This window comes from Felis catus, chromosome A1, assembly GCF_018350175.1.
Source record: "Felis catus isolate Fca126 chromosome A1, F.catus_Fca126_mat1.0, whole genome shotgun sequence".
NCBI classification, from domain to species: Eukaryota; Metazoa; Chordata; class Mammalia; order Carnivora; family Felidae; genus Felis; species Felis catus.
In genome coordinates, this window is record NC_058368.1 from 212993767 (window position 1) to 213001875 (window position 8109).

Sequence of the window (8109 nt, forward strand, 5' to 3'; positions counted from 1 at the left end):
TAAAAAGTACTACACCAAGTAAGTGTTCAATAAATGTTTATGGAATGAAGGAATTAATTCAAAACCCCAAATGGTGTGGCTTATGTGTAACTTGCTTAGAACTATCTATTGCCTCATCACAACAGACCTCACTTAATAATGTTTATTTGGTGACAGTGGCTTCCCTAGGGGGAAACGCTTTTGGCAATCACTGTGATATTGGCCCTGGATGTCCAACCTCAGATATTTCCTGGTAAGCTCGAGACAAGAGCTAGTTCAATATTCTTCCTTCTGCACAGTGGAGCAAAGAGAGCAGGCACTGATGTTTGCCACCCACAGCTGCCCTTAACATCTAAAAGCCTCCAGAAATCCAGGCTGCCTCCAACCTCAGAGAACTAACAGGAACAAGGGAGACAGGGATACATCACAGAGTGATTTCTTTAAAAAGAGAAAAAAATAGAAGCAGCTGCTCAAAGGGGCAGGACTTTGAGGATGGGGAAGCAATAGAAAGATTATATGGAAGTACAAAGAGCATTGTGCTGCAAGGAACGTATTTATAGATTGTGTACATTATAATAAATAATGAGAAAAGAATAGAATGGTATCCTGATGTACTAAAAACCCAGGTAATAAAAGTATCAGGCCCAGGGCTTAATGCTCTTGTCCAATTCAGCAAACCTTTCAAAATCCCTAGAGTGTATCAAGGATAATGGTGTTCTATAGCTTAAACCTATCATATCAGACAGTCATTTGTTTTATTTGGGGATATGATTTGACCCAAGTTATACTTAAATCTATGCACTAGCAATCACATTATAATGGCCGAATATGCTATGTTTAGGAGAAACGTTATAAGGACAAAATTATATCAAATTTCGAAAACATAAATATAATTTTCCTGGTGTTATTACATTACAGTATCGAACAGTTTGTACTCTAAATTAACAAACATTAACCTATTAGAATATAAACTGCATGAGGGCTGCGATTTTTTTCTTTAATCCTGCACCATTGATAAATCCAAAGAATACAAATTTCCCATAAAACAGAATTTAGAAGAGAAATAGTAATGAAAGGAAAAAAGAGATAATTCAAAGAGAAATTCGCTCATAGATACAAACTCACATATATATAAACTTCTAAATTCATAATTTTCAGAACATTCAGATATGACCATATTGGATTTCTGAGTATACAAATAATCTTATAAACTAAAAATCCTAAATATCAATTTTAAGAGGTCTCAACACACTGATACACCAGCATCTCATCACTCGTGCTCAATTCTTGATTATTTTCTTGCCAGTGAGAAAAATGCAGTACCCTAAAAGAAATCAGCTCATTATCTTTTGTAATGCTATGAACTGGAATTTAAGGTCGATGAGGAACATTTCTGTCACACTAATGCGCAATGCCGTGAGATGCAATTTTTTATTTCTTTCCAGCAAGTACATTCCACTAGGTATTAAATCTTGGATAGCTGATACATAAGACTAAAATAGAATAGAATGCCATGAGGAAAACATCAGGAAAATTCTTGACATTTGCCCTCTCATACTTTTGGTGATCATGTTGTGACATCAAATTTCGCCCTGACACTAGTGGAGAAAATTGTTTCTTCAAGCTGACATTGTTACTTTTCAATTGTTGACAACTCCTTTGGCATTAAATGTTCTTCTTTCCTCTTCATCCATCCTACAAAAATGTTCTCTTGTCAGCCCATATTCTCTTTTTCCTTTACTAACTGCCTGGGGGAAATAGTAAAGATTATTTTAAACAGAATCCATTGTGTTGCAGACTCTTGGAAGTCTCAAAGTATGACATGGAGAAGACTTCCTACGTGGGCCACTTTCTCATATTCAAGTGTATATTACATGTATGAGTTGTCTCAAATTGCAAATCATTCATGTTGTAATAAATCATTATGGGGTTTTTTGAACCTCAGGTACAAATTTTTTAATTAATCACAACCTCAATTCCTGGCACATTCAATCTGGCACATATCGATCTGAAAGTTTCTTAATTTCTCTCCTTCATTGCTCTCTTCACATTCCTTTTACTCCATGGGATCATCTTTCTGTGTTTAATATATGCATTGATACATCTATATTCTTGAAAAAGAGTGTTTCTCATGCATGCATGTGTTATTCCAAAATAGAAATTGTATTGTCCTATTTCTCATTTTCACAGAGAATGACATGGATAGATCTTAACTATTAGGTGAAAATTTTACATCCTTAATTTGTTTAATTTTGTTTAATTTTTAAAACTGGTGATCTCTTTTTTTCCTAACTTTATTGAGGAATAATTCACAAACATAAGTGTACTTATTCACATTGTACAACGCCATGATGAGATAGATGTATATATTGTGGAATAGTTACCAAGGTCAAGGTAATTAGTACATACATCACCTCATATAGTTAACTCTTTTTGTGTGTTTGGTGAGAATGCTTAAAATCTACTCTCAGCAAGTGCTCAAGTATACAGTACTCTATTATTTTTTTTAAGTTTATTTATTTTGAAAGAGAGAGATATATGGTTTACAAATATTTTCCCCCTTCCATAGGCTGCCTTTTCAATTTCCTGATGGTTTCTTCGGCTGTATAGAAGTTCTTTAGTTTAATGTGCCCCACTTGTTTCTTTCAGCTTTTGTCACCTGTGCTTTTGGTGTCTTATCCAAGGAATCATTACCAAGACCAATGTCAAAGAGCTTCTTCCCTGATTTTGTCTATAATTTTTATGATTTCAGGTCTTACATGTAAGTCTTTAATTCATTTCAACTTAATTTTTTGTGAGTGGTGTAAGATACAGGTTCAATTTCATTCCTTCGCATGTAGATATGCAGTTTTCCCAATATCATATTAAAGAGAGTACCCTTTCCCCATTGTGCATTCTTGTTGCCCTTGTCAAAGATTAGTTGACTATATATGCGTGGGTCTTCTGAGCTCTCAGCTCTGACCACTGGTTTGTGTGCCTGTTCTTATACCAAAACCATACTGTTTTGACTATAGTTTTGTAATATAGTTTGAAATCAGGAAGTGTGATACTTCAGCTTTGTTCTTCTTTCTCAGTATTGTTTTGGCTACTTGGGGTCTTTTAGGGTTCCATAAACAGTTTAGGATAGTATTTGTTCTTTGAAAAATTCCATTGGAATTTTTTTTAATTTTTTTTTAATGTTTATTTATTTTTGAGACTTGGAGAGACAGAGCATGTACGGGGGAGGGTCAGAGAGAGAGGGAGACACAGAATCGGAAGCAGGCTTCAGGCTCTGAGCTGTCAGCACAGAGCCCGACGCGGGGCTCGAACTCACGGACCGCGAGATCATGACCTGAGCCGAAGTCGGACGCTTAACCGACTGAGCCACCCAGGCGCCCCTCCATTGGAATTTTAATACAGATGGCATTGAATCTGTAGATTGCTTTCAGTAGTGTGAACATTTTAACAATATTCGTATAATCCAAGTGCATGGGGTATCTTTTCCATTTATTTGTGTCTTCTTCAATTTGTCTTATAGTTTTCAGTGCACAGGTCTTTCACTTGCCTGGTTAACTTTATTCCTAAGTATTTTATTGTTCTTTATGCCACCATAAGTGGGATTCCTTTCTTTCTCTTTCAGATACTTCATTGTTAGCGTATAGATACCTATAACTGATTTTTATATGTTGATTACATATCCTGCAACTTTACTGAATTCATTTGTTAGTTCTAATAGTTTTTTAGTGGAGTTCTCAGGGTTTTCTTTATATAGGATCATCTGATCTGCAAAACAGATACTATTACTTCTTCCTTTCCAATTTAGATGTCTTTCATTTCTTTTCCTTGCCTAATTTCCATGGCTAGGACTTCCAATATTATGGTAAATAGAAGTGGTGAGAGTGGACATCCTTTTACCTTTCCTAATCTTAAAGGAAAGGCTTTTCACTTTGCACCATTGAGTATAATATTAGCTGTGGGTTTGTCATATAATAGCCCTTATTATGTCAGTGCAGTGACAGCTCCAGCCATGGGGAAGTAGCATAGCAGTGGGGACCAGTGGGGAGTCTGGGCAGCTCCATCAGATGGTTTCTCAATAGCAAAGGCTGCAAGGGCAGTGAGGCTTACTAGGGTTCTGCTCTCTTTTTCCTCCATGGGGTAAAATCCCTCCAAGGGGATCCTTCTTGGAGCTGAGTTGTTTTGGACAGGGGGAGGGGATGACACAGGTAAAATGTTTCCTACTCTTTTCTATGCAGCCATCCTCGGTTTCTTAGCTCTGCAGAGTTCTGCTGCTCCTTCATTGTAGTCCAGAGCTTCCCCAGAGCTGTTTTCACCAGTTTGTAGTTGTTTACTTACTGGGATTTTTGTTTGTTTTTGTGGGGGAGATGAGTGCCAAGATCTTCCAACCAGCCATGGTGCTGAACTACATTATGACTTTTGAATGTTGCATAGTACTCCATAATATTTCACTTATTCATCCTCCTAGCTTTCAACTAGTGTTAATTCTCTGCTGCCAGAAACTGCTCTGATGAAGATGGTCATCTGTGTCCCCTAGAGAGTTTCCCTAGGGCATTTGGGTCAGAGGTGTATGTGTTTGTATTTATTATGGCCAGATTACTCTGCAGTATGGCAGCATCAGTTTACATCCCCACAAGCTCTACACGAGGGTTTCCTTTAGGAACGTCTTTAGAGCAAAACTTCCTAATGCCTGTTTAGTGTGTCTTCATTACCAAAAAAGAGGGCTGAACCAGTTTCCTCAGACCCTACATAACGGCAGAGTCTGTCTTCTAGATGAAAAGAGAATTTGAACAAATCCTAAACCTGACTTTTAATTGTCTGAATTAGATCACCTACCTCTTCCTGTCCAAACACCGTGGCCAAAGCAATCACATGTGAGAACTGAATAACTGACGGCCCCAAGTAAAACCCCAGTATTGTTACCAAAAGAGGGAGAAAGGATGTTGAATGATGAGAACAAGTGCTTACTAGAGCATATGTTCCTGAAACCACAGCCTTGTGGTTAGCAGGTATGACCCATCCACAACCCTAGCCCAAGCCACAACATCTCTGAGCAATATCCAAGATGGCTCAGGTTTCTCTCTGCATAAAAGACCACCTCAAAACTTAATGGCTTAAAATGGCACCCATTTATTTACTCATGATCCTGTACGTGAGCTCAACCGGGTGGTTCTTCTGGTATTTTGTTTAGAATTACTCACGTGACTATAATCATCTGGCAGCTTATCTGGGGCTGGAAGATCCAAGAGGGCCTCACTCACATGCCTGGAGATCAACTGGGGCTGCCAGCTGGAATGTCTCCATTCTTATCCATGCAGCCTCTCTGACAAGATGGCCTGCATTTCTTACACAGAGCTGATAAAAGTAGGCAAGCCTCAGTGCAAGAGCACATATCAGGTCTCTGGCTTGACATTTGTTGATGTCTCACTGACCAAAGTGTGTCACATGGCCAAATCCAAAATCAACGTGGAAAGGCATCACATAGGGGGTGAGTACCAGATCCATGCTTTATTGGGAGCCATTAAAATTACAGCCTACTATCCTAGAGGACAGTTCCACAACATATTACACTAAACTTGTGTTTTCCTGAGAGTCACCTAGAAAGAGGTGGGACTCACTGGCCAAAAACTGAAACCAAGAAAGACAAACCTAGAGAAATATTTGGCTCTTCTGGGGTGAGCCAGCCCAGGAGATTGAGGAGATGCTGACATAATGGGTTCTAAGACAACACCCCTACATGGAGACTGGGGAGAAGTTCAAAGTACAAAAGAGACAATGTGACTTCGAGCTTTGTAGCACAAGGACATCTTCTGAACAGAGATTCTCAGCCATAGAAGCAATGTGTGGTAGAGAGGGCTAATTGTCCACCCAATACCCATTCTTCCCTTTGTGCTTATTAGCATAACCCCATTTTATTCAAGGCAACGATCTTCTCTAATGAAAAACTATATTGATCAGCCTCCCTCGAAACTAAGTATGGCAGTGTGAAACTAAATATGGCCAATCACACTCTGGAAAACAGTATGGCGTTTCCTCAAAAAGATAAAAATAGAACTACCCTACTATCCAGCAGTTGCACTATTAAGTATTCACCCAAAGGATACAAAAATACTGATTTGGAACGATACATGCACCCCAATGTTTATAGCAGCATTATCTACAATAGCCAAATTATGGAAAGAGCCCAAATGCCCATCGACTGAAGAATGGATTGAGAAGATGTGGTACATATAATGGAATATTACTCAGCCATCAAAAAGAATGAAATCTTGCCATTTGCAACAATGTGGATGGAGCTAGAGAGCATTATGTTAAGTGATATAAGTCAGTCAGAGAAAGACAAATACCATATCATTTCACTCATATGTGGAATTTAAGTAACAAAACATATGAACATAGGGGAAAGAAAAAAGACGCAAACCAGAAAACAGACTTTTTTTTAAATGTTTTTATTTATTTTTGAGACAGAGAGAGACAGAGCATGAGCAGGGGAGGGGTAGAGAGAGAGGGAGACACAGAATCTGAAGCAGGCTCCAGGCTCTGAGCTGTCAGCACAGAGCCGGACGCGGGGCTCGAACTCATGGACTGTGAGATCATGACCTGAGCTGAAGTTGGACGCTTAACTGACTGAGCCACCCAGGCTCCCCAAAAACAGACTTTTAACTACAGAGAGCAAACTGAGAGTTACTGGAGGGGAGGTGGACAGATGGATGGACTAAATGGGTAATGAATATTAAGGAAGGCACTTGTGATGAGCCCTGAGTGTTTTATTAAATGATGGATGAATCACTAAATTCTACACCTGAAACTAAGATTACACTGTAGGTTAATAAACTGTAATTTAAATAAAAACTTGAGGAGCGCCTGGGTGGCTGTTGGTTGAGCATCTGAATTTGCCTAGGGTCATAATCTCACAGTTCGTGAGTTCGAGCCACACGTTGGGCTCACTGCTGTCAGTGCAGAACCGGCTTCCAATCCTCTGTCGCCATCTCTCTATACCCTTCCCCCATTCATGGTCTCTCTCTGTCTCTCGCTCTCTCTCTCTATCTCAAAAAATAAATAAGCATTTTTTAAAGATAAAATCAAAAACCCAAAAGGATAAAAAATAATAAAATAATAATAAATATGACTAATCAAATGTAAGTGGAAATTAATTGTTGGGTAAAATTTCCAGGAAGACTCTTAAAGGGGGGGCGTACTGAGCTCCTTGGTCTTTTCCCTTCTTCCTCCCTGGAATATGTACATGATGGCTGGAGTTCCAGCAGTAATATTAGACTGTGAAATGACCTTGGGAATGGAGTCCTTGTGCCAACGATGGTGGAGTAGAAAAATCAGTATCTGCACTCGCTTTGGCAGCACATATACTAAAATTTGAATGATACAAAGAAGATTAGTGTGGTCCCTGCACAAGGATGACACACAAATTTGTGAGCATTCCACATTTTTAGGTGATGTGGAGTACACTTGTGATGAGCACCGGGTTATTAAAATGAAAAATTTAAAAAAAAAAAAAGATTTTAACAATGGTGGCTAGATATATGTCAATAAATGTTTAGGGGTGCCTGGGTGGCTCAGTTGATTGGGTGTCCGACTTCGGCCCAGGTCATGATCTCCCGGTTCGTGGGTTCGAGCCCCACATTGGGCTCTGCGCTGACAGCTCAGAGCCTGGAACCTGCTTTGAATTCTGTGTCTCCCTCTCTTTCTGCCCCTTCCCTACTCACACTCTGTCTCTCTCTGTCTCTCAAAAATAAATAGACATTGAAAAAAAATTTTTTTAATAAAATAAATGTTTATAGTGATGACTGAAAAAAGAAAAGAAAAATCAATATCTGAGTCCCCAGTGACAGACTGGTAGGCTTCTTTTACAAGAATGAACAAACTATATTATTAAGCCATTCTTTGTTTGAGTTTTTGGCCAATACATCTGAACTTAATCCTAACTAGTACTACTCAAGGTAGATTGAGTAATTTATATTTTGTAAATTGGGCTATTTGTGGCTTCGTGAAATTTGGTGTTTATTTTCATTTTATTCTGTTTTACAGAAAGTCTTTAGAAGTTCTGTTCTTGTTCCAGTTGTACCCAGGAGCACAAGGCAAGAGAATTTTGCCCAGACAGAGACTGTGCACAGGTGGGTG

The 8109-nt window shown here is 38.8% G+C and overlaps 1 non-coding gene across 1 annotated transcript; it reads left to right on the plus strand.

The window, feature by feature from the left end:
- Positions 1-7313: 7313 nt before the first annotated feature.
- Positions 7314-7419, plus strand: LOC111556755. Its single transcript, XR_002736488.1, has one exon. It is a non-coding gene; the product is annotated as a U6 spliceosomal RNA (small nuclear RNA).
- Positions 7420-8109: the final 690 nt, after the last annotated feature.